This window comes from Myotis nattereri, assembly GCF_964212035.1.
Source record: "Myotis nattereri genome assembly, chromosome: 8".
In the NCBI taxonomy this organism is placed as follows: Eukaryota; Metazoa; Chordata; class Mammalia; order Chiroptera; family Vespertilionidae; genus Myotis; species Myotis nattereri.
This window is the reverse complement of record NC_138083.1, coordinates 50883465-50890936: the sequence shown is the minus strand read 5'-3', so window position 1 is coordinate 50890936 and position 7472 is coordinate 50883465. Positions and strand designations below refer to the sequence as shown.

General features: G+C 37.6%; 1 pseudogene across 1 annotated transcript; it reads right to left on the bottom strand.

Annotated features, from left to right (window-relative positions):
- Nucleotides 1-1272: 1272 nt before the first annotated feature.
- LOC308523860 (histone H2A.Z-like) lies at nucleotides 1273-2052 on the bottom strand (annotated as a pseudogene). Its single transcript has one exon. The product of its transcript is annotated as a histone H2A.Z-like (transcript).
- Nucleotides 2053-7472: the final 5420 nt, after the last annotated feature.

Sequence of the window (7472 nt, the reverse complement as noted above, 5' to 3'; positions counted from 1 at the left end):
TGAATTTTCATGCACCAGGCCTCTAGTTATAATTAAATTGGCAAACACCAACAACAAGGTAAGAATCTTAAAAGCAGCCAGAGAGACAGAAAGTTACCTACACAGGATCCCCCATCAGACTAGTAACTGATTTCTCAACAGAAACACATCAGGCCAGAAGGGAATGGAATGAAATATACAAAGTCATGCAAAGGAAGGTTCTGAATCCAAGAATACTGTACCCAGCAAGGCTATCAATCAAAATTGAGGGTGAAATCAGGAGCTTCACAGACAAAAATGGACTAAGGGAATTTATCACCACCAAACCAGCAATGCAAGAAATGCTAAAGGGTCTGCTGTAAAAAGAAGAAATAGGAAGCGAAGAAGGAACACAGGCATAAAAAAAAATGGCAACAAACAAGCACCTATCAATAATAACTTTAAATGTAAATGGATTAAATGCCCCAATCAAAAGGCATAGGGTAGCAAAGTGGATAAGAAAACATGACCCATATATCTGCTGTCTACAGTAAAAGCATCTCAGAAAAAAGGACTCACACAGACTGATGCTGAAGGATGGAAAAAGGTATTTCAGGCGAATGGAAATGAAAAAGAAAAGCTGGGGTAGCATACTTATATCTGACAAATTAGATCTCAAAGTGAAGGACATACAAGAGATAAGGAAGGCCACTTCATAATACTAAAGGGAGCAATCAAACAAGACGATATAACTCTGATAAACATATATGCACCCAATACAGGAGCACCAAAGTACATAAAAAAACTTCTGGAGGATATCAAGGGAGAGATTGACAGCAATACAGTCATAGTAGGGGACTTAAATCCCCACTAACACCACTGGACAAATCCTATAAACAAAAAATCAGCAAAGAAATATCAATCCTAGATGACACACTAGATCAGGGGTGGGCAAACTTTTTGACTCGAGGGCCACAATGGGTTCTTAAACTGGACCGGAGGGCTGGAACAAAAGCATGGATGGAGTGTTTGTGTGAACTAATATAAATTCAAAGTAAACATCATTACATAAAAGGGTACGGTATTTTTTTTTTTTTTTAGTTTTATTCATTTCAAATGGGCTGGATCCAGCCCGCGGGCTGTAGTTTGCCCACGGCTGCACTAGATAGATGGAATTAATTGACATCTTCAGAACATTTTACGCCAAAGCCACAGAATATACATTCTTCTCAAGTGCATCATTTCTTCCTCCTCCTCCTCCTCCTCCTCCTCCTCCTCCTCCTCCTCCTTCTCCTTCTCCTTCTCCTTCTCCTTCTCCTTCTCTTTATTCTTCTTTTTAGTTTGGGATATGACCTTTATTGAGCTTATCCACCAGAGTGGAAAAAATGTCTGTACAAAACCAAATGTTTCTTACTATAACTTCTGAATCACAATTAAAATCCAAACAGTTTTTTAAAAACAGTCAACTCAATCAAAACCCACTACTTCAGAATCAATAGCTTCTTTGAAGCCAAAGTAACACTTAAATATGGTTAAGACTCGAATGCAGAAATTTGGTTGGTTGGAAAGCTAATTAAACTTCCAACTTGCTCAAATAGAATTACAAAAAGGCAAAATTGTATTTTTCACAGAGATACAGTCCACTGGAATCACCAACACTGGACAGCTGTTGGAGTATTTAGAGTCCTGAGATAATAAGAAATCCGGCATCCTTTAGACAGTCTTCTGTTGTCTTTTCTTCCCAATCAGAGATTTGTGGATGTGTGGAATAACACCACCACCAGCAATTGTAGCCTTGATGAGAGAATCCAATTCTTCATCTCCACGAATAGCAAGTTGCAAATGATGAGGTGGTAATATGCTTTACCTTTAAGTCTTTTGATGCATTTCCTGCCAATTCAAGTACCTCTGAGGTGAGGTACTCCAGAATGGCTACGCTGTACACAGCAGCGGTCACACCTGCACGTCCATGACTGGTCGTCCCAGGTGTTGATGAACACGGCCCACCAGAAACTGCAAGCTGGCTCTTTGCAAGCGGGAAACCGCCTTTGTCTTGGCCTTTCCGGAGTGTTTCCCAGCCTTACCGCCAGCCATTTCGAATTCTGCTGAAGCTCAAGTGAGCAAGGCAGAGAAAGGAGTAGCCAGACACCCAGCAAGATTCCACCGCCTACTCCCTTGCACCACGATTCAAACTGTGCTCAAACATTTTCAAATATAGACCATATACTGGGACACAGGCAAAGTCTCTTCAAATTCAAGAAGATAGAAATCATATCAAGCATCTTCTCAGATCACAATGGCATAAAACTAGAAATCAACTACAATAAAAACAATAAAAAAATCAAACACCTGGAGGCTAAAGAGTATGCTATTAAACAATGACTGGGTTACTAGAGAGATCAAGGAAGAAATAAAAAGCATCATGGCAACAAACGACAATGGAAACACAGCAATCCAAAATCTATGGGAAACAGTGAAAGCAGTCTTGAGAGGGAAGTTCATAGATCTACAGACATACCTCAAAAAACAAGAAACAATGGTAATAAACTATCTAACCCTACAACTCAAAGAGTTAGAAAGAGAGCAACAAGGAAAGCCCAACTTAAGCAGAAGGAAGGAAATAATAAAAATCAGAGCGAAGATAAAGGACATAGAGACAAACAAAACAAAACAAAACAAACAAACAAAAAAAAACACAATACAAAAGATCAACAAAACCAAGAGCTGGTTCTTTGAAAGGATAAACAAGATTGATGAACCTCTAGCCAGGCTCACCAAAAAGCGAAGAGGACCCAAATAAACAAAATCAGAAATGAAAGAGGTGAAGTAACAACCAATCCCACAGAAATACAAACAATTATGAAAAAATACTATGAACAACTCTATTCCAACAAAATGGACAACCTAGATGAAATGGACATATTTTTAGAAAAATACAAGCCTCCAAAACTCAACCAAGAAGAATAAAAAAACCTGAATAGGCCGATACCTACTGAAGAAATGGAAACAGTGATCAAAAATCTTCCAGCAAACAAAAGCCCTGGTCTGGATGGCTTTACAGGGGAGTTCTACCAAGCAATCAAAGAAGAACTAAAACCTAGCCTCCTGAGACTATTTCAAAAAATTCAAGAGGAAGGCACACTTCCAACCTCTTTCTATGAAGCCAGCATTACCCTAATCCCAAAACCAGGTAAAGAAACCACAAAAAAAGAGGACTACAGGCAAATATCTTTGATGAACATAGATGCTAAAATCCTCAACAAAATTCTAGCAAATCAGATTCAGGAATACACTAGAAAAATCATACACCATGACAAAGAAGGATTTATTCCGGGGCTGAAAGGATGGTACAATATCCACAAATCAATAAATGTGATACAACACATAAACAAATTGAGACACAAAAATCAAATAATCATATTAATTGATGCAGAAAAAGCATTTGACAAAATCCAACACCCTTTCTTGATAAAAACTCTCAGCAAAGTGGGAATAGAGGGATCATACCGCCACATAATAAAAGCCCTATATGACAAATGTACAGCCAACATCATACTCAATGGGCAAAAACTAAACCCATTTCCCCTAAGAACAGGAACAAGACAAGGATGCCCACTTTCACCACTCCTGTTCGACATAGTACTAGAAGTACTAGCCATAGCGATCAGACAAGAAGAAGAAATTAAAGGCATACAAATTGAAAAAGAAGAAGTAAAACTGTCCTTATTTGCAGATGACATGATTCTATACATAGAAAACCCCAAGACTCCATCAAAAAACTACTAGACCTAATAAATGAATTTGTCACTGTAGCAGGATAAAAAATTAACACCCAGAAATCTATGGCCCTTTTATACAACAATAATGAACTCACAGAAAGAAAAATGAAAACAAAAAAACAATTATATTTACCATTGCACCAAAAAAATTAAGATAACCTAGGAATAAACTTAACTAAGGACATAAAAGACCTGTACTCAGAAAGCTACAGGACATTAAAAAAAGAGATAGAGGAAGACATAAACAAATGGAAGAACATACCATGTTCATAGATTGGTAGAATCAACATCATTAAAATGTCCATACTACCTAAACCAATCTATAGATTCAATGCAATACCTATTAAAATATCAATGGCATATTTCAAAGATCTAGAACAAACTCTCCAAAAATTCATCTGGAATAAAAAATACCCTGAATAGCCACAGCTATCCTGAGAAAGAAGAACAAAATTAGAGGGATCACAATACCAGACATCAAGCTATATTACCAAGCCATGGTTCTCAAAATTGCCTGGTACTGGCATAAGAATAGATATAAACACCAATGGAACAGAATAGAAAACCCAGAAATTGACCCAAACCATTATACTCAATTAATATTTGACAAAGGAGGCAAGAGCATACCATGGAAACAAAACAGTCTCTTTAATAAATGGTGCTAGTAAATTTCGTCAGATACATGCAAGAAAATGAAACTAGATCACCAGCTTACACCATACACAAAAACAAACTCAAAATGGCTAAAGGACTTGAATGTAAGATGGGAAACCATAAAAATCCTACAATACTCCATAGGCAGCAAAATTGCAGACATATGTCGTAGCAATACCTGTACAGACACAGATCCTAGGGTAAGAGAGACTAAGGAGAAAGAAACAAATGGGACTACATCAAAATAAAAGGCTTCTGCACAGCAAAATAAACCATCAACAAAACAAGAAAGCCCACTGCATGGGCGAACATATTTGCCAATCATATTTTTGATAAGGGTTTAATCTCCAAAATTTACAGAGAACTCATACAACTTAACAAAAGGAAGATAAATGATCCACTCTAAAAATGGGCAAAGGATATAAATAGACACTTTTTGAAAGAGGACATTCAGAAAGCCAAGAGACATATGAAAACATGCTCAAAGTCGCTAATCATCTGACAGATGTAAATGAAAACAACTATGAGGTGCCACCTCACACCTGTCAGAATGGTTATCACCAACAAATCAACAAACGACAAGTGCTGGAGAGGATGTGGAGAAAAAGGAACCCTCCTTCACTGTTGGTGAGAATGCAGACTGGTGCAGCCATTGTGAAAAACAGTATGGTGTTTCCTCAAAAAATTAAAAATGGAACTGCCATTTGACCCAGTAATACCACTTCTAGGAATATAGCCTAAGAAAACAGAAATACCAATTGGAAAGGATATATGCACCCCTGTGTTCATAGCTGCAAAATTTACAGTAGCTAAGATTTGGAAACAACCTAAATGCCCATCAGCAGATGAGGGGATTAGAAAACCATGGTACAGCTACACAGTGGAATATTATGCTGATGTAAAAAAGAAGAATTCTTACCATTTTCAGCAGCATAGATGGAACTGGAAAGCATTATGCTAAGTGAAACGAGCCAGGCAGTGAAAGAAAAACACCACATGATCATGGACCTTTCATGATCATGCCATTTATTATCATTTATGGATAATAAAGAACATTATAACCTGGTGAACAAAAAGATAGATGCAGAGGCAGAGAAGCACGGAACAGACTGTCAAATTACAGTGTGAAGTCTGGGGAGGGGTGGAGGGAGGAGGTAAGAGATCAACTGAAAGACTTGTATGCATGCCTATAAGCACAACCAATGGATGCAAGACACCTGGGTTGGGGTGGGTGAGGGAATGTGCCGGGGGGTAGGGGAAGGCCGGGGGAAGGTCATTGGGGGAAAAAGGAGACATATGTACTACTATTTGCAATAATTTAAACAATAAAATAAAATTTAAAAAAATCATTGACATAGAACACAGAACTCAAGAGTGAATAAAAAAATCTTATATTAGGTAACAAAGATACTATAAATAGTATTTTTTTATAATTCAAGCAGGTAATTCTAGCAGACAGTAAAAAGTCTTTGATCAATTTTTATTTAATCCTTCACAAAACAATAAAATTAACCTTCCAAGCCATCCTCTGTGTTTTTAATGATAATCTCAAATAAAAGGACTAAAGGCAATGGTCAGAAACCCACCAAACTGTGGCCAAAAATAATGGCTCTGATTCCACATGTCATTACACAGTCTCCTCCATTAATTCAAGAAACCAGTGACTTCCTCAGGCACATGACTCTGTTATTCAAGTTGGATTAGTCAGCCCTCTATTAATCACTTCTTACAGCATTTTTCCTGGTGACTGGGACAATGAGCTGAGTCTGGTCTCATTTGGTATCATCCGGTAATGTGCTCTGTAGTCTTCTTGACCTTGGAGCCAAACATTGTGTGTTGGTATAAGAGTAGCAAACAGCTGCCCAGGAGAACACCGGTGTGAGACAGAGAATGTTTAAGCACACCCTGTCATCTCGCACTAGGTAGTCTCATCATTTAGACAGAACGAGGATCACCATATTTGTGTAAGATGAGTCTAAATGATTTGCTCAACTCTCTCAGACTAGGGAGTGACTTTGATTTTGAAATCAAGTCAAGTGATTTAATGCTGGAATCCACAAACCTTGGAGGCACAGACTCAACTCTCCTTGGGATAGCATACTGACACCTGTTCACCGTTCTTGGAATTTATTGTTGTATAAATAGGAGAAAGGTCCATGATTGACATGCGTTTCAGTTTCCCTGTGATGTGTGTGTTAGTACAGAATATCGTGGTTCCCAGATTCTGATCCCCAGACCAGTCATAGGGACATCACCCGAGTTCTTGTTAACCTGCAAATTGTTTTCCTTCCCAGACCTAGGAAACCACAACTAATACCTACACCCTCTTCTTTTTCTCTGTGCATGTATTGGCTTCCTGAATACTCTTTTGTCAAAAATAAAACTTTCCTTGTCCAATGTGAAAAAAATGACTTAAGAAATGACAAAACATCAGGATATTAATTACACATCACCAAGAAAATTGATACCATACCTGGTCTAAACATATCCTAATTACCTATCAAATGGATGATTAACTTCACATTCCAGAGATCACTCTAGCATCATTTTTCTCTTACTAATTACAGATTTGGTACATTTTTCATCAACGTTTTGAAATAGACTATCAATAAGGTTTAATAATAACTCAATGCCATGTTCTTTTTTATTTTATCGTGCATCCAAACAGAAAGATATGTATTAACAGCTGCATGTCATTGGAACAGGGTCATCAGGGACACCTGATTCTGGCTTGTTAAAGGGGCAGTTGGGCACAATCTGAAGCGTGCACTCTGGGCTGCATTATCTGGGGCCAAATCCACACTTCCGTACTTACTTTCTTATGCAGAATATTTAATCTCTCCTTGTGTCATTCTCTTCATCGATGGGAATATTAACAACACCCATGTCATCAGTTTACTATCGGGTTAAATGTTAGTTTATCTAAAGTACAAAGATCAATGCGTCATAATTATTTAGCACTATATAAGTATTAAAATCAGGGAAACTGGCTAGATTTTCTGATATATCTCTGTAGATTCCAAAAACACATTTGAAAAATACTTCAAAAGTTTATTTCAAAATTAAAACTCATTTATAGAA